This window comes from Stenella coeruleoalba (genome assembly GCF_951394435.1).
Source record: "Stenella coeruleoalba genome assembly, chromosome: 3".
In the NCBI taxonomy this organism is placed as follows: Eukaryota; Metazoa; Chordata; class Mammalia; order Artiodactyla; family Delphinidae; genus Stenella; species Stenella coeruleoalba.
Window position 1 is genome coordinate 51249822 of NC_137148.1, and position 25350 is coordinate 51275171.

General features: G+C 36.3%; 1 protein-coding gene across 4 annotated transcripts in view; it reads left to right on the plus strand.

Moving 5' to 3' along the window:
• CWC27 (CWC27 spliceosome associated cyclophilin) overlaps nucleotides 1–25350 on the plus strand; it is a 230147-nt gene that overhangs the window by 43430 nt on the left and 161367 nt on the right. The window lies entirely within an intron of this gene.

Here is a 25350-nt window from a genome sequence, read left to right on the forward strand (position 1 = left end):
TCTCCTCCTTTGGATTTCCTTCCCATTTAGGTAAGTATCAGAGTTTTTGTCATTTTATAGTTAATTTTAAATTAAGATTGAGCCCTTTATTCAACTTACTTTCTAACATACTATTTTCATAATGTTTGATATATATACCAGTCATGCTAATTTAGCCCATTCAGAGGCCTAAAAGAAAATAGACCAATTTTATTTACAGCAGTGGTCATGTGAGTCAAATTCCAGTTCATTCCTCTCTGATCTCTTCTTTAAAAGCCTCTAAATTGTTCTTATATTTGGGACAAACAATGTATTAGCTAGATGTGGAAGGTTGTATTTGTTTAAAACCAACAAAAGCAGTAAAGCAATTGTATGGAACAAAAAGAGACATCCTCAGATTTGAGTAAAATTTGTCTAAACTGGTTAAGAAATGTATGGGCCTGAAAACCCTCTTAAATGTCTTTTCAAGTCTGATTTATACTGTCTATCCCTCCTAATCTCAGTGATATCATAAAAGAAATTTCAGCAAATGTCTGAAATCATTAGTGCTTTCGGTCAGTTATACCAGCTTCACTACAGTTTGTCTCATGTTAATTTTATGTTAAAAGAAAAACAGAAAAACTTCTAAGAATCTTATAAAATTGTAATGTGGTAAAAAAGGATAATTATATTTAAAGGAAAATCACTGCTCAGTCTAAGTTGAATTATAATGGGTATACCTGCTAGCCAGATAGGATGTCAGTGTGAAATCATTATCTATTAAAAAAATCAGTGCTCTTGGTATATACAAACGGTTCATTTGTATGTGCTTGAAGTACTCCATTATCCTGCAGTCATTTTCTGATTCAAGCAGTAGGATCAGGGACTAGACTAGCCTCCCAGCCTTTTAGGCAAGGAGCCATTCAAAGTATGATATTACTGAAAATTTGTGGTATTGCTTCTATTTGTAAAGAAACATCTGGAATCTGTTAAAGCTGCTCATCACTTTGGATAGTAAACCTACAAGCAGGTTTCTTGAGTACTTAATATTTAAATTGGGGAATAATATTTAACAATATAATTTTTAACAAATTCACACAGAGTAGATTATTTCTCTAATTGTTCTATTGAAAAGTACTTAGGGATTCAAGCGGAAAAAATCCAAAGCTCTTCCTACCTCCTCTCCTTTCTTTTCTCTCATTGTACTTATTCTGATTTCTTGAGGACTTCTGTCCCTTGCCTCCCTCCTCTTCTAAATGCATCAGTCTCACTCTTTCTTACCCAGTCCACTTTCTGTAAGCCTATACCTTGACTACTGAATGCTGCTGAGCAGAATCACACAGCCGTAGACAAGTCCAGCCTCAGCTGTGCCTCCAGTGCTTTCCCTTCAACCTCAGGTTCACTCTCTCTCATTAGGTCACCTGGCTTCCTGTTCTGTGAAACAAGAATAACTTCTTCAACTCTTATTCTTTTCACTTTTCGCTGTACCTATTCAGACCAATTCTTATCTCCTCTTCTGTTTTAAAGGGAGGAATCCCTCTGCCCATTCAAAATGATTCCATCCTCTTTGCTCTGTCTTAAGTTTTCTCTCTTCACTCATTCCTTTCCTTCAGCTTGTGGATAGACTTAAGCCTCTTCCAGCATTCGAGAGTGAAAACAAAAACACCACTTCATTATTTCCTGTCCCCACCACCTTAGTTCCCATTTATTTTTAAATACACATCATTTAGCTTTTCCCTTATCACTCCCCTGAAACTACTCTCCCTAAGGCCATGTACTTGACAAATCTAATGGCTACTTTCCAGTTTTTGTTTTTCCTGGTGTCTCTGCTGTGGAATTTGGCATTTTTTGCCTTTTCCCTCTTGAAAACCATCTTCCTCAAGAACCTGCTACTTAAATTGCGACCTGTGGACGAATAGCATTAGTTTCTCTTGGAATCTTTTTAGAAATGCCAAGTCTCAGGCCCCACCTCACACTTTCTGAATCAGAATCTGTGTTTTAATAGGATCCTCAGGTGATTTGTACATTAAAGTTTGAGAAGCACTTCTCTAGAATACTAATTTTTACCACCAGTGCCACTGGACTAGTTCAAGTTTGTATCATCTTAGCTCCAAGGTCAGCAACTTCTGACTCCCCAGGGTATTCCCATAGTACCTTTTTCATACTTCTGTGATATTATGACATCCGGTTATACATTTTTTTTCTTCCTTGTGTACCCTTATACTGTACTTTTCTTAAAGGCAGAGATTGTATCCAGTTACCACCTGTGGTCAAACATCATAGGTACTCAGATGTTTATATAAATGAATGAACAAAAAAAAAGAGTGAAATCTTCTTTGACAAATCACTTTCTCCTCCAGATCTTATAAGTAACTTCCTTGTATGTGTCACATGAGATATATTGCTTTGCCTACTATCCGTTGCCTATAATGAGCTCCTTTGGAGACTGTCTTACGTCCTCCGAGTCTTGTATAATAAGCACAGGGTAATTGGTCATTAAAGTTTGTGTAATGAGTGGGCGAATAAATACATTTGTGATTCATTAGAAGAATGGTTTTCACTCCTGACTCCACATTAGATTCACTGGAGAAATGTTGAAAAGAAAAAATACTGATGCCCAGCTCCCAATCCCAAAGATTCTGAATCATTTGGTCTGCAGTGAAGCCTGGGCACATGCATTTTTACTTTTTAGCTTTCAATTGAAATATAGTGTACGTGCAGACTATATCTGTATGAACTATATTTCATAGTGCACATATAATAAATACACCAGTTGCTGAATTTTTACAAGCCAAATACACCCCTATACCCATCACCCAGATCAAGAAACAGAAAATTGCCATTACCCACAAGTCTCCCTCTTGCCCTATTCTGGTTGTTTCTCCCCTCCTCCCCTGATAGTAACCACTTTTCTAACTTCCAAGAACATAACATTAATTTAGGGCAATAAGACTTTGTAAAATCTCTCCAGATATTCTAATGCGCAGCTAAGGGTTAAGAACCCCAACCCCCACCAAACACTCGCTCTCTTGATTACTTCTGAGGCACAGAATAATGTAAAGGTAGATTTAAAAAATTGTAGGGTCACCTCAGGTCTTTTTTGTGGTCTAACAGAGATAAGACATTTATATCAGTTGAACTCAGTTTAATCTCTGAAAAAGGTGAAAGGATCAGTATAGTGAGAAGTCATTTTAGAAGAAACAAAATGATATTTGAGTTTTCCTAATGTTTTTCAAGATGTGTGCTGGTAAAGATTCAAATCAGTGTCTCTCAATGTTTTCCATATATTTGAGTCACCTTACAAGCCCCACCCCTGATCAAGTCAATCAGAATTTTTCGACCATGAGAAGTTTTAAAAAGCACGGGTTATTCTAATGTGCACTCAAGGTTAACTGAAAGGCGGTAGTTACAGCCTGTCTTTGGAAAGTCCTGTTTTAAAATTTATTCTAAAGAATCTTTTCTTTGCCTGCAGGTGGAGCTCACCTGCTGCAAGTTAATCATATAAACCAAATTGAGTCGTCTGCCCTACTTGTTTTTAGCATCTGTTTACAGATTTATAATAAATGGCTAAACAGTAAAATCAGATGTAGGAAGCAGACTGGAGAGTCAAAAGTCAGTGGTTTGTTGTGCTGATTACAATCATTAGGGAAATTCTGTCTTTCATTGTGTAATTTCTGTCATCTCTAATTTTATTTTGATTACTCTTCTAAAGTATTTTCATCAAAATGAAATATAAATCAAAGAAATCTTGACATATACCCTGAAATCGCCATTACTAGTTTTGGTAGTAGTCCTTCAAGGTTAACTAGAGTACGTTAGTTTTGGTGTTTGAACAGGTTCTGGTTTGATCAGCTGTGTTGTTTACCTGTCATATTTAGTTGACTGTGGCATTATTCCTATATCATAAAACAATTCTCTTATTTGGTAAAGTCAAGTAGAATTTATGTTTTACTCATGAGTTGTGTTACGTTGACTGAATGTGAAATATCTTATATGATAGTATCAGAAATTTAAATATAAATATTGAAGTTGAGTTTGAAATCTAATGAGTTGGATTGAACTTTAAATTATGAAGCAAGGGATAATACAATCAGAAATACCTCCTTTGGCCTGGGTGAACATCCAAATGAACTGCTGCTAATTTTAATCTTTCAAGTCTCCTTTTGTTGAATTTGAAATATGGGACCAAGTTTTCTTATGGAACTTTGAATACTTTTTTTCCCCCAATATTTCTAGCCTTCTCAAAAATATTAATTAAGCTTTCTCTCAGCCTTAGGGAATTTTTTGAGTCTTAATATACTTTGTATTCTGGTTTCTCTTACTTTATGATGAGACTTTAGGAAGTACATAGCTGTCTTTAGTACATAAACTTGGTTTGCTTTAGCAAATTCAAAAAGATAGTGTCATATTTAAGTTTCAAAAGTTTAAAAGCTAATACACGTATAAAAATGATAGTACAAAATTTAAAAGATAGTACAATAACAAAGGTTGAAGTCCACAGGCATTCCAAAACCCTATTTAAATCATTAGAATCACCATCTCTAAGAAGTTCCCCTCTTTCCTCAGAACTTTTACAAGCAAGGAATGAAATTAACCAGTTAGAGCATTTTTGCTTCCTTTCACCTTCTGTTGCCCCAAGGTATTGAACTGAAGCAGACAGTAAAAAAAGAGAAAGAGAAAGAAATGCGAGATCTATACATTGTGGAAGTGGTCTCTGAAAATTTGAAGGTATTATTTCTTTCATATAGAGTAGTAGTGGTCTAAATACTGTCTTTTCAGGAAATATTTGGGTTTAACAGCAGATAGTAAGCTTTGGAGCAGTCTGGTAGCAGTTAGTTTGCATACTAACTCTTACTAGAACTTGACTTTTCTTTTTTATATGTTCTTTCTTAACCTATCATTCTATTCTCAAATATGTGTTACTCTTACTGTCACTTACTGTGCAAGAACTGCTATATGCCAGACAGTGCCAGGCTCCAGGAACATGAAAAAAAGGAGAAATGGTTTTTGCCCACAGATGTTCACAATATAGCATAAGAATTATAAACAATTAATTACAATTCAGTATGGTATGTGCTCTAATAGAAGTGCATGCAAAATATTATAGATGATAAGTAGGCAATGTATCTTTCAGGACAAGATTAAAATACCAGGTTTAAAAAGGGATGAATATAAAATTGCCATTTTTGGGCTTCCCTGGTGGCGCAGTGGTTGAGAGTCCGCCTGCCGATGGAGGGGACACAGGTTCGTGCCCCGGTCCGGGAAGATCCCACATGCCGCGGAGCGGCTGGGCCCGTGAGCCGTGGCTGCTGAGCCTGCGTGTCCAGAGCCTGTGCTCCGCAACGGGAGAGGCCACAACAGTGAGAGGCCCGCATACCACAAAAATAAATAAATAAATAAATAAAGTAAATAAAAAATAAAATTGCCATTTTTGTAGATCAAGAATAGTCAAATACAGCAACCTCATAAGTTTCATCCTAATGCTAGTACGATAAGCCATTTTTTGGAACCACTATTTAAAAGAAATAACATTTTAGCATTGTAAAGTCCTTTAAATTAATGTTGCATAATCTCCCAATGTAGACTAGATGGTTTATCCTGTTGTCTTTACCTATTATGTTTAAAATTTTGGAATAGTAACAATTATAATATAAACCACACCATCATCTGGCATTTCTGGCGAGCTTCCATTTTTCTTCTTTTTAGGTATTTATAGCAAGAATTTTTGGATGTTCTGGGTAAAACTGTTTCTTGGGCTGTTTGAAATAAAATACCACTTTAAAAATGTGCAGTTAGTTCATTGAGAACCTTAATCCATATCCAAGGAATCGCTTTCAAAATAAAACAAACAAAAAAATCCTTGGACTTCAGTTATATACTTAGGAAATACAACAACCCTACTGTTTTCACAATTAGATTTTGTTTGGCAGGCAGGAAGCAGTGAAATACATACGTGGGGGAGGTTCTCCTGTCAAAAGGGAGAAGAGCTGTTTGCATCTCTTTAGAGTGTATTGATTTGTGTTACCCTAGAGAGTTACCTTCTACTGACCTTGCAGTATCAGTTGTTTATAGGCAACGGAATTATACATTTGAAATGTAATATTGAGATTATGTGCAATTATATTATTGTTCTTTAAGTTATTCAGCATTTGAGGAAATGTTCTCTACCCTGGAACAAATGTAGTCACACTGAAGAGTTTTGAAACATTCATTGCTTTCCTACCTTCCTTATCTGTATATTGTGAATTCACCTGTAAATTAAATTGGCAAGTATACTTTGGGTAAAATACAGAAGAGAATAGCCACCCAAGATACCAAGTTCTTGTTTAGCACAAAGTTAAAAGCATATGAAGTTACACAAGGGCCTGAGGAAGATTTATAGTTATTAGTGATTGTACTCTGTCTGACTCTAGGCTTTCTTTCTGTTCCCTTCTCTAACTGTTCAGGGATTTTATTTCAGGGATCACTTAGCTTTTGCACATTAATTGAATTCCTCCTTTGTACCAGGCACCGTGCTAGGTCCCAGGAAGCTCAGATTAGAAAGGCTCAGCCTCTTCTCAAGTTGCTTAGTTTCTAGTAAAGGGGGACAGTTGTATAAGCAAATAAGGGCTGTGAAGTGTTCATAGGTGATCTAGCCAGAGAGTTGTTCTCTTATTCCACAAGTATTTATTGTTCTTCTACAGTGTGACCAGGCAATACATTTTGCCAAGGCAGTTTATTACTCTAATTTAACCCCTAGAACAAAGCTACAAGTTACAGTTTATATTATGATTCTCATTTTACAAATGAAAACAAACAAACAAACTGGATTTGAAGAGGATAAGTGGCTTATGGCCCAAAAGTGGCAAAGCCTGTACCTGAACATGCAATGGTCTGACACCTCTACGGAGCCTAGAGAGGGGTTGGCCAGGGCCAACTCGTACATGTCCAGCTAAAGTGTAAGTCTCATGTGGAATGTCTCTGGCCAAGGTATAACATCATTTTAGGAATATGTATTACTCCATATAAATGTAGGGGGTGGATTAGAGGAAGGAGACTGAAGCAGAAAGACAAATTAGTGGAGTATTAGATTAGTCCAAGGGAGAGGTAATAAGGATCTAACTAACTAAGGTAGTATCTGTGGGCATGGATTCGAGAGATATTAAGGAGGTAATAGATTGGATGTAGGAGACCTGAAGGAAAAAAATATATTCCAGATGACTCTGTTTTGTGGCTTAGATAACTGGCCAAGTGGTGGTTGTAACCATTGAGATAGGAACCCTGGAAGGGTCCTAGTGCTTACGTCATACATTTTTGTCCTGTTAGTCCTTTCTGTTTTACATCGACGTCCTGACACATAAACATACATTCTGAATTATTTCTTACTTAATGTTCCCTTTATAAGTCAACTTAGGTTAGGTTATGGTAACAAACAAACCCCATATCTCAGTGGTTTAAAACTAGTGTTTGTTTTCTTGCTCTGGCTACATCCTGGTGGGATCTGTGCATCTCCTCCATATCATCTTCATTCAAGGGCTGAGGATGAAGGGACAGCCTCTTTCTGAGAGGAATGGCAGAGGGAAAAGAGTGATGATGAATCATATGCTAGTTCTTAAAGCTTCTACTCAGAAGTGGCATAATCACTTCACCATTTCACTGGCCAGAGTAAATGATATGGCCAAGCCTGATGTCCATATGGTGAAGTATAAACCTTCCACTGAGAGCTTAGAAATAGTAATGCAATCTACTACAGTCTCTGTGCTTTAGCCAGGAATTGCTATAAGTACCTGTGACTGTGTAATAAATTTATTCATCATCTTCCTGGCAGACAAGACAAAAGAGACGTAATAAGGATTACATAATTGCCTTATCTGAATTTTAAGAAGAAAGGTATCAATTCCTAATTATTTCAGTCTTTTAAAAAGTATAAAATTCTAAAGGAAATTCTATCTTATCAGTCTTTACACAAGGGGTGGAGAAGAACATAATGATTGTCTTCTACAAGTTTCATAGAAGATGCAGAAACATAACATTCTGCACATAACATTAAATCATAAATAACATTAAATCATAAATTAAGTCAAATTATCTCAAGTAAAGTGATTTCTATGTAAGGGAATAGAGGAGTTGTGCAGAATCCAGATAAAAGAATTGTGCACAGTCCTCACAGGAAAGGAAGTTGTCAGAAACTTATATTTTCTCTCCTTCTGCAGCCTCAACTCTCTGCTTGCCTTTGTTCATTTGTTCCCTTATCTTCTATAATCTTGTGTTTTCTCTGTAAGGCTCCAGTCTGTTCCCTCTTGCACTTCAGCTCTTCAGAAGTAAATTGACCTGCTTTCTGTGTCCCAAATTCTTGGGAGAGAGAATCTTATTGGCTTAGCTTGGGGTAGGTGTCCATTCATTCTTGTTATTGGAGAGGATAATGGTAGCAGAGGGGGAGTTAAAAGCCATGAGATATGTGGGTGTGACAGAAATAAATAGACCCTCTATCATCTATCCTTCCCTTCTTATTTAGTAAGGAGAACCCAAATTTTTAGCTGGATTCGTGGCTGCCTAGCTAAAAGACATTCACCAGTCTCCTTTGTAGCTAAGGATGGCCTTGTGACCACATTTTGGCTAGTGAGATAAAACAGAAGTGTGTCAGACTTTCACGCAGTCTTTTTATAAAGGAAAGAAGGAAGAGGCTAGCCCTCCTTCATCCCTTCCTCTTGCTATCAGCCTGGCACACAGGTTGGAGCTATGGATGGCAGAATGGAGCGGTTGAAGGAGCCTGGGTCCTTGAAGACTTCATGGAATTACAATTCCCGCTTGGATTGCCTGTCTAGGACTTTTTCTATGTGAAATAAAATAATCTTAACGTTGTTGAAGCCACATTATTTGGGGTTTCTGTTAAGTGTGGTAGATCCTAAACCTAACTGATAGTATAAGGTTGTTTCTTCCAGGGCTGTGAGTAGGGTAGGTTCTCTAAGGTGGGAATGTGAGCAGGGAGGAAATGAATAGCTACTTCATTATTTCAAATAGCTTTCTTAGCTGGTTTTCTCATTGTTCCTGGAAGAGAATCTTCTGAATTAATAGCACCCAACATGTCCACCCCTCTTCTCACTTTTGGCTGATCATGTTGCTCCTTAATTCATTACGGAAACAGAAGTAGCAGGAGAACTTCCTCATTTTCCCACCACCAAATCTACTCATCTGCATCTGAATCCATATTCTTTTAGCAAAGGCAACCCCTCCACTCTCTGCTCTGGTCCTCACTTTCTTACACATTTTGGCCAAGCTGTTATCCACCTTACTCCTGTTGCTCACTTCACACCAGGCATATTGTTCTTCTTACTGTTCCACAGACACATGAAGGTCATTCATCTTTCAGGCCTCTGCACTTGGGGTTACCTCAGCTTGAAACGTTCTTCTCTGAGACATTCTTAGTAACCATTCCTTCTCTTCATTCAATTCCTTATTCAGGTATCATCAGAGAGGCTACCACACTACTTAAAATAACTGCCTCCATCCCTACCAAGGGTACATATCCAAATGACCTGGGGACAAATTATAAAAATTTGTTTGACTTTTACAAAATGCGTATGCTAGGACTACTCCCCTTGGGGGGCAGGTGGGGGGAATCTCATTCAGTAGGTCTAACGTGATTTGCTCATTTTTTGAAGCCAGTTAATTAGTGATGAAAATACACGTTACTTAACCTTTTCCTACTGTTGGGAACATAGGTGAATAAAGGTAAATAAGTTTAAAAGCAAGTTTGGAATTAGATTATCTGTCCTTTTCAGGATCAGATGTTTGTAGAAGACAACGGTCACTCTACTCTAGGGAGGCAAAGTTAGAGGGTCTCTTTTCCTAGCCCAAATCACTTTTTCTACAAGTTCTACAACTTTTTAAGAATGACTGATATATTGTTTCATCAACATCAATCTTCTAAACAGGTGGATTTTGTTCTATTTTTTTAGCCTTATTGCATCTTTGCCTTTATTTAAGCTTGTCTTTTTAAAAGTAGACACAATATAAATTATTCGGTAATGACCTACTCTGAAGAAGAATCTCATAGAATTCACTACATTTCTTTCCTACCTTTTTGCCAATTTTGATATGTTAGTAATATTTGATGTCTCCTTCCTCCTTAGTTTTTATTATTTAGATATTGCTATACCATGTGTATCAGTTCATTCAATATAAGTGTACATTTATATTGATTTCAATGTGCATACTATTTAAGTGCACACATGTGAGTGTTAAACCTTAAATAGGTTTTCCATTATTACTTTGAAGTATAGCTTCAGTGGCTTACTAGATTTTTAATGTAATTTTATATTTGATTTATTTTTCAGTAAGCCAATAAAAACAATAAGCCTATTTCTTCCAGGGCTGTGAGTAGGGTAAGTTCTTTCAGGTGGGAATGTGGGCAGAGAGGAAATGAATATAAGCCTTACTTATATTTATTATCTTCTACTCAATTTTTTTTGTTAAGGGTCCTTAATACATTTTTCTAGTATTGCTAATTGCAAATTTTGTGATGTCAGCGTAGTTTGCTTTCCATTTTAAAATTTACATTGTTGATTTAGCTGCTTCTTTAAGAATTATCTTGTTTAAACAGCCTCAAATTTATTACATGATAATGGATAAGATTCTGTTCCTACTGAAAAGTACTTTTCTTATAGTCAAAGGCAGTTATTAATTGGAATGTGAGCTGAAGTACTGAATTATTTCTTTTTGTGTTTTAAATTTGTTCTAGAAATTCATTAGATCAAAGGTATATATGTACTCAGCAGATAGGAAGTTAGATTTGTTCTTTGCTGTATATTTGATTTCCTTGATTCTAAGAAAATGTCTTCTTAACTTCAAAAGTTATATAATGACTTCTTGCCAATTTCTTTTTCTTTTTAGATAAGCATTTACTCTTTTAATTTTATTAATCATTACAAATTAATAGAAAATTTCTGGATATGCTTATTTGTTTGCAATATTGACAGTAACTTCAAATGTCTTAAAGACGGGCTTTATGTAAGGGAGTTAAAATGAAAAACCCTTGGCTTGACTTCAGAGAGTTTAGAAAGATATCATGTAGGCCTCAGACAAAGACTTGAGTGTTACAGTCATCGTATTTTATGTCCTTGCTGCTCGTTGGTAAGATTCAGTTTTAGGTGCAGTTTGTATGCACTTGCCTAGTCAAGTAGAAAAAAAGATATATAGCTGACCTGTGATAAAAGGTGAGAATGTCTAATCCTGATGCTGCTGGAGAGTAGCCCAGAAATTGAAGGCCAGGATAACATTGCAAAGTTATCACCAGTCTTAATTATTTGACTTTATGCTCATCATTATACTCTTAGGTAGGATTTATCCGTATCCTAGTGAAGTTTAAAAAATTATGATTTGTACCTTTTATTGTTTTAGCCTATGCTGTGTGGTATGCAATGAATTTTGGAACAAAATGTGTTTACATTTTAGTAGATAGTTAACAGTCTTTGCTACTAGTTTTGTAGTAAATTAATTAGTGATGAAAATATGTTACTTAATGTTTTCCTATATGTTGAAAGTATAGATGAATAAAGGCAAAAAGGTTAAAAAGCAAGTTTGAATCTAGATGATCTGTCTTTTTCAATGTTAGGCTCAGATGTTTTCAGAAGACAGTGGTTACTCTACTCCAGGGACACAAAGTGAGAAGGTCCCTTCTCCTAGCCAAGGTAGCCTTGTTTCTAAGCTGTGCCACTGAATAGCAACAGTTTTCGCTAGGAAGAAAGGAACGTAACACCTGTTATAGTACTTGCACACAGCCTTCAACAAAAATTAAACACCTAGGGCCCTGGCCTCCAGAGGTGGGCTACAACCTATGGATGGTTCAATTGCAGCATCACTGCTTAGGGTCTTTGGTGGTAGGGCCATAAAATGGAGAAATGTTTGAATTACCTTAATTCATGGAGTTTAAGGTAATAGCCTTTTACGTGTATAAAAGCTCCTACTAACTCAAGGTACTTTTCATAAAATACTGATAAATCACTGTTTATTCCACCGAAACAGCATATAAAGCGTATTTGCATATGAGAAAATTAATTTCAGTTCTTCTAAAAATTTTTAAAGTAACATTTTAAGAATGTTTGTAAGTTCATACTGTATGTATTTTTGAATTGTTCTTTTTTAAAACACTATAACCGTTGAAGTTTAGTATAGATGAACACCTGGCACCTAAACCAGGTTAAAACAAAATGCAAACAATTAAAAAGCAATAAAGCTATAAATCTGATATGGAAATAGATTATGCCAAAGGGATTTACCTCATCTGGGCTCTTTAAGGTTGAAAAACTCCCAGTTTCTAGGCAGAGCAATTGCCCAGTCTTAGTATATTATTGCATGCTACAGCATTCTTTTTCTGTTTCACATTAGTCAAGTTCTGCTTAAGGTAACTTTTTTTTCATTGTTGTTAGAGTTCCATTTTCGATTGTTTTGACAGAAAGAAATTCATATATAGAGCTATGGTACCTTGAACTAGAAGGGGTACTTAAGTATATGCTGTTTGCCAAATCTAGAGCATTACATACCTATTAAATCTTAAAGAGAAAAAAATAATAGATGGCTAGAGAGAGAGATTGATGGAACAGAATACAGAGCCCTGAAATAGACTCACACAAATATGGTCAACTGATTTTTGACAAAAGTGCAAAGACAATTTGATTGAGAAATGCTAGTCTTTTCAACAAATGGTACTAGAATAGAGTTCTATGTGCCCCAGAAATGAACCTTGACACATACCACACATTTAAATAAAAACTAACTCAAAATGAGTCAAAGATCTAAATGTAAAACTTCTAAGCTTCTAAAAGAAACCATAGGAGAAAAATCCATATGAACTTGGGTTTGATAATGAGTTTTTAGACCCAAAAAACATGAAGGACACTGACAGATTTAAAAACTTTGGCTCTTGGCTTCCCTGGTTGCGCAGTGGTTGAGAGTCCGCCTGCTGATTCAGGGGCACGGGTTCGTGCCCCGGTCCGGGAAGATCCCACATGCCGCGGAGTGGCTGGGCCTGTGAGCCATGGCTGCTGAGCCTGCGCATCCGGAGCCTGTGCTCCGCAACGGGAGAGGCCACAACAGTGAGAGGCCCGTGTACCGCAAAAACAAACAAACAAAAACTTTGGCTCTGCAGAAAATACTATTAAGGGGATGAAAAAACAAGCCACAGACTGGGAAGCAATATTCGCAAATCACATATCTGATAAAAGACTTGTATCCAGAATATATAAAGAACTCTTAAAACTTAACAATAAGAAAACAAACAAAGCAATTTAAGAAACGGACAAAAGATCTGAACAGATTTCACCAAAGATGTATGAGGCAACAATATATGAAAATATGCTATATGTATATCCTTGGTGAGATAGACAACTATTATAGGGAAAAAGTATTTAAAAATTTCTCTGGGGCTTCCCAGGTGGCGCGGTGGTTGAGAGTCCACCTGCCGATGCAGGGGACACGGGTTCGTGCCTCGGTCCGGGAAGATCCCACATGCTGCGGAGCGGCTGGTCCCGTGAGCCATGGCTGCTGAGCCTGAGCGTCCGGAGCCTGTGCTCCACAACGGGAAAGGCCACAACAGTGAGAGGCCCGTGTACCGCAAAAAAAAAAAAATTCTCTGTATTGTTACTTCACATTTTAGTATATAGTGAATAAGGAGCTAGAAGAAAACAAAGATTACAGCTTATTTGTTTTTAAATCTGGAACTTTAATTAATTACTTCTACTGACAGGGAACCTAGAGCTTAGATTCTAATGCTGGCTCTTATTTTTGTATTTTACACAAAATGTTGAAGTTGTCCACCTAACCACTAGAGCAGAGTGGTATTGCGAAGAGAGCAGGGGAAGAATGGTGAAGCTAGAGAGCTTTCCAATCCTCCCTCAATTGTATTTGCAAAATTTAACTTACTCAGAACTACTCTCCAAGTAACGGACAATCTAGGATTTAAACACAGGTATGTTTGACTCAACTGCTATATTATACCTCCCCTGAGATAAGGCACAAAGAATGAGCTATTAGTAGAATGGTGGACCAAGGATGCAGATGTTCATGCAAGGGGATAGGTGAGAGTTTGATATCCTGATAACTGTGGGAGCTTGAGTAAACATGGATGCACATCTGCATGAATTAATGGTACAAAGTATTGGAGAAGTAGACTAGGGCCAGATCAAGATGGGCTTGGTATGGCATATTTAGAAACCAGACTCTCCTTTAGACGGTGGAGAACAATATAAAGTAAAATTGGAAAGGGACGCGATCAGATTTTTGTCTTAGAAGGATCACTGTTAGTAATGTGGAAAATAAACTGGAGAGAGCCAAAAGTAGAGGTTGAGGAAACTGACCAGGAGACTGCTTTACTAGTCCAAGTCCAGATAAGATACGAAAGCCTGAACTAAGACAGTGTTCTGTTTGCTAGGTAATTTGCATTCAGTAAACATTTTTTCAAACATCTACAGTATGCACGTGGCAGATATAAAGATAAAGAACGATACTCCCTTGCCACAAAAAAGCTTTCAGCTGAGGCAGATATATAGCCATGAACTACAGAACAGGATGAACTCAATATGAAACAGAGGTTCAGAGAAAGTACAGTAGCTTCATGGAGGAGGGAGAGATTAATTTTGACTTTAGGGATCAGGAAGTCTGCATGTATGCAAAGTAGATAGCATTAATACCAGTCCCTAAAGAAGGGCTAGAGTTTGAATAAGAGGAAATGGGTGGGAAAGGGTATTTCCAGTAGAGGAAACTGAGAAAAGTACAGAGTGTATTTGAGGAACAATCTGTTGTGACTAGAGGAGAGGATATAGTTGGAAATAAAGCTGGAAAGATAGTTTGGGACCAGATCCTGAGGTACCTTCCAGGATAGTAAAGTGGAAATATAACTGATTTTGCTCGATTTTTGTGTTAATTCAAGTGTACAAATAAACATAGATCAACCTCTTTTCTTCAGCTAGAGTAAATCAGTTTGAAAGATTCAAGGTTGGGTGAATGTTGGATTTCTACATTTTTGGAAAGGAGCAGTACGGGTAGGAGGGTTTGGTGAGATTACTCTAGCAGGTAGTTATGTTTATTTTACTTTTTGTCATTTGAAAATGAATGCCTATAGTAAATGAGGTGGTAGTTTAAGGAGAGAAATGAATCTACCTAATGGCAAGATAAAAACAATAGTATCTGTGGTACTATGCTAAAAATTTTATTTGTATAATGCAAGTTACTCAAATTTAATGACAACTGTGATCTATAAAGACTATGATCCCAGCATTGTTTACTCTAAATAAGATATGAACAAGTCAACATTTCTGAATCTGTTTCCTCATCTGTAAAATGTGATTAATACCTGTCCTCCCTATCTCAGTAGGATTGTGGTCAGATCAAATGAGATGATGCATGTGAGACAACCTTTAAAACATGATGCCATTGATGGCCCATGATTATAGAGTTTAAAGCCCCTTTGCTACCTCACAATCCAACCCTCTCTTTAACAACCGTAGGGCAGCTCACATTCTGGTACTCCTTCCAACCATGGCATATTTTAAAATAAAATGAAAAATTAATTTGTCAGGTAATTGACAATAATTATTAAGCATATATGGCAACCATAGTAGTATTTAAGGGGATGTATATATCTAAGGGGTATGACACCAACAAAGTAGAAGAGATGAACCCAATCCATGGGAACAAGGTAGAGAGACAAACCAAGCCTACCTAGAAAGAAAATGAATCACTGCTGTTCTTCATAAACATCCTGGTTATCTGACCTCCCACATCCCTCTGTTAGCTACAGAGAATGTACTCTGTCTGCATCAGATGCGATTAATGCCTAAATCATGCTCTGTAAACCATGAGCACATGAAATGACTTAAGAAAGTAATACATTAAAAAGTACCAAATGGCGTAGACAGACTGAGTACTCTAAATATATAGGAAATCTGAAGTAAAATATTGTTAAGTCAGATGAGGTTAATTAGTTTTCCTGAAGGTGTGTTTTAAGGCAGGTTTCTATTGCCAATAGCCAGAACCTAAACTGGAGTAAGTAGATTGTAGGAGTAACTTTGCTAGTAAAAGAAATCTTCTAAGATAATGCATTTTACTGAAATTGTTAATTACTATTTTTTCTTTCATTTGTTTCATTTTGAATGTTTATAAAAAATGGAAGTATTATTTTTGAGAACATCCTGTTTATAATAAAAACTTAATGACAACTTCATAAAACAAAAATAGCATGTGTCTACAAATGTGATTATGGGCATGTTCACTTAAGGAAACAAATTTAAAAGATAAAATTCTAACTTTAGCTAGTGTATGCAACTGTTTTATTTTAGGATGATAAATGTCCTTGCTGAAAATTCAACGATGACATTTATTGCTTAGGAAAACATGTTGCTTTATTTTTTCCTTCCATGTGATTTTTTAATACAGCACTTATAGAAACACTTCAAATCTTACTAAACAACACAAACATAAAATGTCACTTTTTAAAATGAAGTATTGGTAATAAACTTTTTCTGTCTACTCCTAACTTTGAGGTTCTCCTTGAATATTTATAATATTAGTACTTTAGTATGCCAAGAGTTTTAAGATACAGCTTAAGAGTTTTAAGATGTTGCTTTTAAAGTTTGTTTTTATATACATTAGACTCATTTATGAAGGGAGTATTTTTATGGAGTGACATTACTTGGTTTTGTGCATTTGACAACATAGCAAATGATTGATAAGAAGGGCTGCTAAAGACAGTTGTGCCCATTGTAACCTGAAAAAGGGGGCTCAGCCATGGAGTGTGAGCATGGGCTGAAATCTAGCTAGAGCTCCACTCAAAGCCTTGTGTACTGGTGAGGGGCCACATCAGCCCCAAGAAATTGGGTGCCTTTTTCTAATCTTTCAGCTGAGAAAAGGTGTTTATTTCCTAGTGGGTTTCCCAGAGGGAATTCACATAGAGGTGCTTTATGTGCTGACCTGTGGATAAATTTAAGAAGTGAAAGAAAATAAGCAGATAGATATGGTGATATGTTTTCCCAGTGACATGTAAGGCAACTGGGAGACAGTATATTGCAGTGGGAAGAGCTCTGGGAAGGGGTCTTGGAAACCAGCATGCTAGTCCTTGCACAACTTTTTCCCAGCTCTTTCACCTTGGGTATTCTTTTCTTGAAAACGAAGGGATTGAACTGCCTTCTACCTTCAAGGGTACATCCAGCTTTCAACTTCTATGAACGTTGTATCTGGAGCATGGTAGGCAAGGAGAAGTTGGAGCTGAGAATTTTCCAAATTGGCACAACATATGTCATTAAAAGTCTTTGAGATATCTATTTACATGATCTATAATATATAATAGTCTTGAAATCAAGTAGTCCTCCAGTTTCCTTCTTTCTACTTACTTTCTATTTAATCTCGTCATTCTTCTCTTCTCCTTTTTCTTCTTCTTTTCTGTTCTTTGTTGTTTTGTTTTTTAGCTTCTTATTCTGGAAGCTTAGATAGTTGATTTTGGAATTTCTTTTCTAATATAAGCACTTAAAGCTCTAAATTTCCCTCTAAACACTGCTTTATCTTCATCTTACCAATTTTAACATGTTATGACAGCCAGTTTCATCAGCTATCAACTTGGCTAGGCTATAGACCCTAGATGTTTATTCAAACAGTAATATTGGTGTTGCTGTGAAGGTAATCTTTTGAATTTTATTTTATTTTTTATACAGCAGGTTCTTATTAGTTATCTATTTTATACATATTAGTGTATATATGTCAATCCCAATCTCCCAATTCATCACACCCCCACCACCCCCACCCCACCCCGCTTTCCCCCCTTGGTGTCCATATGTTTGTTATCTACATCTGTGTCTCTATTTCTGCCTTGCAAACTGGTTCATCTATTCCATTTTTCTAGATAGATGCAATAATATACAGTATTTGTTTTTCTCTTTCTGACTTACTTCATTTGGTATGACAGTCTCTAGGTCCACATCTCTACAAATGACCCAATTTCATTCCTTTTTATGGCTGAGTAATATTCCATGGTATATATGTACCATATCTTCTTTATCCATTCATCTGTCAATGGACATTTAGGTTGCTTCCATGACCTGTAAGTAGTGCCACAATGAACATTGGGGTGCATGTGTCTTTTTGAATTATGGTTTTCTCTGGGTATATGCCCAGTAGTGGGATTGCTGGGTCATATGGTAGTTCTATTTTTAATTTTTAAAGGAACCTCCATCTGTTCTCCATAGTGGCTGTATCAATTTACATTCCCACCAACAGTGCAAGAGGGTTCCCTTTTCTCCACACCCTCTCCAGCATTTATTGTTTGTAGATTTTGTGATGATGCCCATTCTAACCAGTGTGAGGTAATACCTCATTATAGTTTTGGTTGGCATTTCTCTAATAATTTGTGATGTTGAGCAGCTTTTCATGTGCTACTTGGCTTCTGTATGTCTTCTTTGGAGAAATGTCTATTTAGGTCTTCTGCCCATTTTTTGATTGTGGTGTTTGTTTTTTTGATATTGAGCTACATGATCTGTTTTTATATTTTGGAGATTAATCCTTTCTCCATTGATTCATTTGCAAATATTTTCTCCCATTCTAAGGGTTGTCTTTTCGTCTTGTTTATAGCTTCCTTGCTGTGCAAAAGCTTTTAACTTTCATTAGGTCCCATTTGTTTATTTTTGTTTTTATTTCCATATCACTAGGAGGAGAGTCAAAAAAGATCTTGCTGTGATTTATGTCAAAGAGTGTTCTTCCTATGTTTTCCTCTAAGAGTTTTATAGTGTCCGGTCTTAAATTTAGGTCTCTAATCCATTTTGAGTTTATTTTTGTGTATGGTGTTAGGGAGTGTTCTAATTTCATTCTTTTACATGTAGCTGTTCAGTTTTCCCAGAACCACTTATTGAAGAGGCTTTCTTTTCTCCATTGTATATCCTTGCCTCCTTTGTCATAGATTAGTTGACCATATGTGTGTGGGTTTATCTCTGGGCTTTCTATCCTGTTCCATTGATCTCTGTTTCTGTTTTTGTGCCAATACCATATTGTCTTGATAACTGTACCTTTGTAGTATAGTCTGAAGTCAGGGAGTCTGATTCCTCCAGCTCCCTTTTTTCCCCTCAAGACTGCTCTGGCTATTCTGGGTCTTTTGTGTCTCCATACAAATTTTAAGATTTTTTTGTTCTAGTTCTGTAAAAAAACGCCATTGGTAATTTGATAGGGTTTGCATTGAATCTGTAGATTGTTTTGGGTAGTATAGTCATTTTCACAATATTGATTCTTCCAGTCCAAGAACATGGTATATCTATCCATCTGTTTGTGTCATCTTTGATTTCTTTTATCAGTGTCTTACAGTTTTCTGAGTACAGGTCTTTTACCTCCTTAGGTAGATTTATTCCTAGGTATTTTATTCTTTTTGTTGCAATGGTGAATGGGATTGTTTCCTTAATTTCTCTTTCTGATCTTTCGTTGTTAGTATATAGGAATGCAAGAGATTTCTGTGCATGAATTTTGTATCTTGCAACTTTACCAAATTCATTGATTAGCTCTAGTAGGTTGCTGGTGGCATCTTTAGGATTATCTATGTATGGTATCATGTCATCTGCAAACAGTAACAGTTTTACTTCCTCTTTTCCAATTTGTATTCCTTTTATTTCTTTTTCTTCTCTGATTGCCGTGGCAGGACTTCCAAAACTATGTTGAATAATAGTGGTGAGAGTGGACATCCTTGTCTTGTTCCTGATCTTAGAGGAAATGCTTTCAGTTTTCCACCATTAAGAAGGATGTTTGCTGTGCGTTTGTCGTATATGGCCTTTATTATGTTGAGGTAGGTTCCCTCTATGCCCATTTTCTGGAGAGTTTTTATCATAAATGGGTATTGAATTTTGTGAAAAGCTTTTGCTGTATCTATTGAGATGATCATATAGTTTTTATTCTTCAGTTTGTTAATATGGTGTATCACATTGATTGATTTGCATATATTGAAGAATCCTTGCACCCCTGGGATAAATCCCACTTAATCATGGTGTATGATCCTTTTAATGTGTTGTTGGATGCTGTTTGCTGTTTTGTTGAGGATTTTTGCCTCTATATTCATCAGTGATATTGGTCTGTAATTTTCTCTCTTTATAGTATCTTTGTCTTGTTTTGGTGTCAGGGTGATAGTGGCCTCATAGAATGAGTTGGGTAGTGCTCCTTCCTCTGCAATTTTTTGGAAGAGTTTGAAAAGGATGGATGTTAGCTCTTCTCTAAACGTTTGATAGAATTCACCTGTGAAGCCATCTGGTCCTGGACTTTTGTTTGTTGGAAAATTTTTAATCACAGTTTCAATTTCATTACTTGTTATTGGTCTATTGATATTTTCTATTTCTTCCTGGTTCAGTCTTGGAAGGTTATACCTTTCTAAGAATTTGTCCATTTCTTCCAGGTTGTCCATTTTATTGGCATAGAGTTGCTTGTAGTAGTCTCTTAGGATGCTTTGTGTTTCTCCGGTGTCCGTTGTAACTTTTTCTTTTTCATTTCTAATTTTATTGATTTGAGTCCTCTCCCTCATTTTCTTGATGAGTCTGGCTAATGGTTTATCAATTTTGTTTATCTTCTCAATGAACCAGCCTTTAATTTTATTGATCTTTGCTATTGTTTTCTTTGTTTTTCTTTCATTTACTTCCATCTGATCTTTATGATTTCTTTCCTTCTACTAACTTTGGGTTTTGTTTGTTCTTCTTTCTCTAGTTCCTTTAGGTGTAAGGTGTAGATTGTTTATTTGAGATTTTTCTTGTTTCTTGAGGTAGGATTGTATTGCTATAAAATTCCCTCTTAGAACTGGTTTTGCTGCATCCCATAGGTTTTGGATCATCCTGTTTTCATTGTCATTTGTCTCTAGGTATTTTTTGGTTTCCTCTTTGATTTCTTCAGTGATCTCCTAATTATTTAGTAACATATTGTTTAGCCTCCATGTGTTTGTGTTTTTTGTATTTTTTTCCCTGTTATTTCTTTCTAATCTCATAGTGTTGTGGTCAGAGAAGATGCTTGGTATGATTTCAATTTTCTTAAATTTACTGAGGCTTGATTTGTGACCCAAGATGTGATCTATCCTAGAGAATGTTCTGTGTGCACTTGAGAAGAAAGTGTAATCTGCTGTTTTTGAATGGAATGTCCTATAAGTATCAATTAAATCTATCTGGTCTATTGTGTCATTTAAAGCTTCTGTTTCCTTATTAATTTTCTGTCTGGATGATCTCTCCATTGGTGTAAGTGAGGTGTTAAAGTCCCGCACTATTATTGTGTTACTGTCGATTTCCTCTTTTATAGCTCTTAGCATTTGCCTTATGTATTGAGGTGCTCCTATGTTGGGTGCATATATACATTATAATTGTTATATCTTCTTCTTGGATTGATCTCTTGATCATTATGTAGTGTCCATCCTTGTCGCTTGTAACATTCTTTATTTTAAAGTCTATTTTATCTGATATGAGTATTGCTACTCCAGCTTTCTTTTGATTTCCATTTGCATGGAATATCTTTTTCTGTCCCCTTACTTTCAGTCTGTATGTGTCCCTAGGTCTGAAGTGGGTCTCTTGTAGACAGCATATATATGGGTCTTGTTTTTGTATCCATTCAGTGAGCCTGTGTCTTTTGGTTGGAGCATTTAATCCATTCACATTTAAGGTAATTATCAATATGTATGTTCCTATTACCATTTTCCTAATTGTTTTGGGTTGGTTTTGTAGGTCATTTTCTTCTCTTGTGTTTCCCACTTAGAGAAGTTCCTTTAGCATTTGTTGTAGAGCTGGTTTTGTGGTGCTGAATTCTCATAGCTTTTGCTTGTCTGTAAAGGTTTTGATTTCTCTGTCGAATCAATGAGATCCTTGCCAGGTAGAGTAATCTTGATTGTAGGTTCTTCCCTTTCATCACTTTAAATATATCATGCCACTCCCTGTGGCTTGTAGAATTTCTGCTGAGAAATCAGCTGTTAACCTTATGAGGGTTCCGTTGTATGTTGTCATTTTTCCCTTGTTGCTTTTAATAATTTTTCTTTGTTTTTAATTTTTGTCAGTTTGATTACCATGTGTCTCGGTATGTTTCTCCTTGGGTTTATCCTGCCTGGAACTCTATGCACTTCCTGGACTTGGGTGGTTATTTCCTTTCCATTGTTTGGGACCTTTTCGACTATAATCTCTTCAGATATTTTCTCAGGTCCTTTCTCTCTCTCTTCTCCTTCTGTGACCCCTATAATGGGAATATTGGTGTGTTTAATGTTGTCCCAGAGGTCTCTTAAGCTGTCTTCATTTCTTTTCATTCTTTTTTCTTTGTTCTGTTCTGTGGCACTGAATTCCACCATTTTGTCTTCCAGGTCACTTATCTGTTCTCCTGCCTTAGTTATTCTGCTATTGATTCCTTCTAGAGTATTTTTCATTTCAGTTATTGTATTGTTCATCTCTCTCTGTTCGTTCCTTAATTCTGCTAGGTGTTTGTTCTTTAATTCTTCTAAGTCTTTTTTTTTTGCGGTGTGCAGGCTTCTCACCGTTGTGGCCTCTCCCGTTGCGGAGCACAGACTCCGGACGCGCAGGCTCAGCGGCCATGGTTCATGGCCCTAGCCGCTCTGCGGCATGTGGGATATTCCTGGACCGTGGCACGAACCTGTGTCCCCTGCATCGGCAGGCGGACCCTCAACCACTGCACCGCCAGGGAAGCCCCTTCTAGGTCTTTTTAAAACGTTTCTTGCATCTTCTACATCTTTGCCTCTATTCTTTTTCTGAGGTCCTGGATCATCTTCACTATCATTATTCTGAATTCTTTTTCTGGAAGGTTGCCTATCTCCACTTCATTTAGTTGTTTTTCTGGATTTTATCTTGTTCCTTCATCTGGTACATAGTCCTCTGCCTTTTTACTTTGTCTATCTTTCTGTGAACGTGGTTTTCATTCCAGAGGATGCAGGATTGTAATTCCTCTTGCTTCTGCTGTCTTGAAGGTATTCTATAGATATGATTAAAGTCCATAATCAGTGACTTAAAGTAAAGGAGGTTATCCAAGATAATCTAGGGATCTAATTCAATCAGTTGAAAGGCTGAGGAGCAGAGCTGAGGCCTCCCTGAAGAAGAAATTCTTTGAGTTCTGTTTCTCTGGTTAAACCTGGACTGATACAATTGTGTTTTCAATTTCATTCAGTTCTAATGCTTCCTAATTTCCCTTGTGGCTTCTTCTTTGACCTGTGGGTCATTTAGAAGTGTGCTGTTTATTTTCCAAATATGTGGGAATTTTCCAGATATTTTTCTGTTACTGATGTCTAAATTGATTTCCTTGTGGTCAGAGGACATATTCTGTAAGATTACAGTTATTTTACTTGTATTAAGACTTGTTTTTTAGCCCAGGATATGGCTTATCTTGCTGCATGTTCCATGTGAACTTGAAACGGATATGTATCCTGCTGTGGTTTTTTGGAATGTTCTATAAATGACCCCAATATTTTTGATGGCACCTTAGACTTGCATTTTAATGTTTAAATTATACCTGTTAGCTTATAAATTTCTTTGACTGATCAGATTTTTGGAAATGATCCTATTTCTCAAAAACTAAAAGACTGAGTAGTAAGTTCTGACTTTCTACTTCATTAGTTATTTCAATTAATAAGTTAATAGTTATTTTAACTTTGTTTCTTACTACTTGATTATTTGCAGTAGGTCAAAATGTAAGACAACTATTAGCTTCGTGTCTTTCCTTTCAGTTTTATCTTGTATAATACTTTGAAATCTTTGTTTCCTCTTGATTATCCAAGAATAAATTTTTAATTGGTAAATTTTCTTGGACTTGTCCTATTTAATTTTCTTCAGAACATTGTGTGTGTGTGTGTGTGTGTGTGTGTGTGTGTGTGTGTGTGTGTGTGTGTGTGGCAATTTTGTTCTCTCACCCTAAGAACAGAAAAAGTATGTGGAAATGAAAAATCAAATCAGTATATTCTTCTTTGGAGCAGGTTTTTCCCATCTTTAAGAAAGCATTATTAGCCAGGGTTAAAATGGCCTTTTGAGTTTTCAGTATTTTTCTTTTAAACAAACTCAATGAAGGAAAATAGAAAGTCAAAAGAAAGCAAGTCTTTGGATCCTTTTCTTAGCAGTTTTCCAGTATTATTCCTTTCAGTTATATACTTATTATTTGTGATTAATCTCCAATTCATGTATATAAATTATAAATTTATGTAATGAGTGGGAAAATGGATTAGATAACCTGTTTAAGCTTCAGTGAATTGAGAATACTGCTTAAATTTGAGACTTGGAAAGGGCCTAAGAAGCCATCTGATCTAGAATCTCACCTTGCCCCAGAACTCATTTTACTAGAATTTATTCTATGTCATAAACTGTTCTACCATGCTTTTGTGGGATTTGTTTTTCCATGTTGTTCCTTTTCCCATTACCACTAGCAATTAAAACTTGACTATAAAAAAGAGACTCGGGCTTCTCTGGTGGCACAGTGGTTGAGAGTCTGCTTGCTGATTCAGGGGACATGGGTTCGTGCCCCGGTCCAGGAAGATCCCATGCCGCGGAGCGGCTGGGCCTGTGAGCCATGGCCGCTGAGCCTGCGCATCCAGAGCCTGTGCTCCGCAACAGGAGAGGCCACAACAGTGAGAGGCCCGTGTACCGCAAAAAAAAAAAAAAGAGACTCATTTGTAGGAATCAAAATGCATTATGTTGTTATAGTAGAAAGAGTATTGCTTTGTAGTCAGAAAAAGAGTATTGCTTTTTAGTCCAGACCCAGATTGGAATACCAGTAGTGCCATTATTTAGCTTAGTGTCTTTGGATGAATTATTTAATCTATCTCAGCCTCAGTTTCTTTATTTTAAAATAGGAATAAAAATACCTATTTTACCAGATTGTTATATGATGAGATGAGTTGGTAAGGCATTCAGTAAATCAGCTGGTAGGCATTTAGTAAATCAGTTATTAAAATTACATCAGTCATAATATTTTCTTTTTGTTTTCAAGAAACTTTGTACTTATAATGATATTCTCCAATATATTTTCAGAATTTTTCAAGTGATTCTTTCTGAATACTATTCATTTTACTATTTAGTTTCTTAATTTAAGAAAACATGAATAATGTATAGTATATTTTTTTTAAATAGCTAGATGAGTCATTTATACTACTTTTGTTTTCCTACTAAGTAGCATATAATCTCCTGTCTCACTTAATCTTTCTATGCCAAATGTTCACAGCACCTAAATAGAATTATGTAAGTTTAAAGCTGGAAGATCCACACCAACTGTCATTCTGTTTCCTCATTTAACGGATAAAACTAGGTAGTCTCACTGAGTTTGAATGTGAATCTGACGTACTTTTTCATGTACTTCCCTCTGAAAGCTTCTAAACAACTCACCAGTCTACAGCAACATGTTAATTTCTGGAAGCAGCTATTAAGTTCACATTATTTTTCCTCC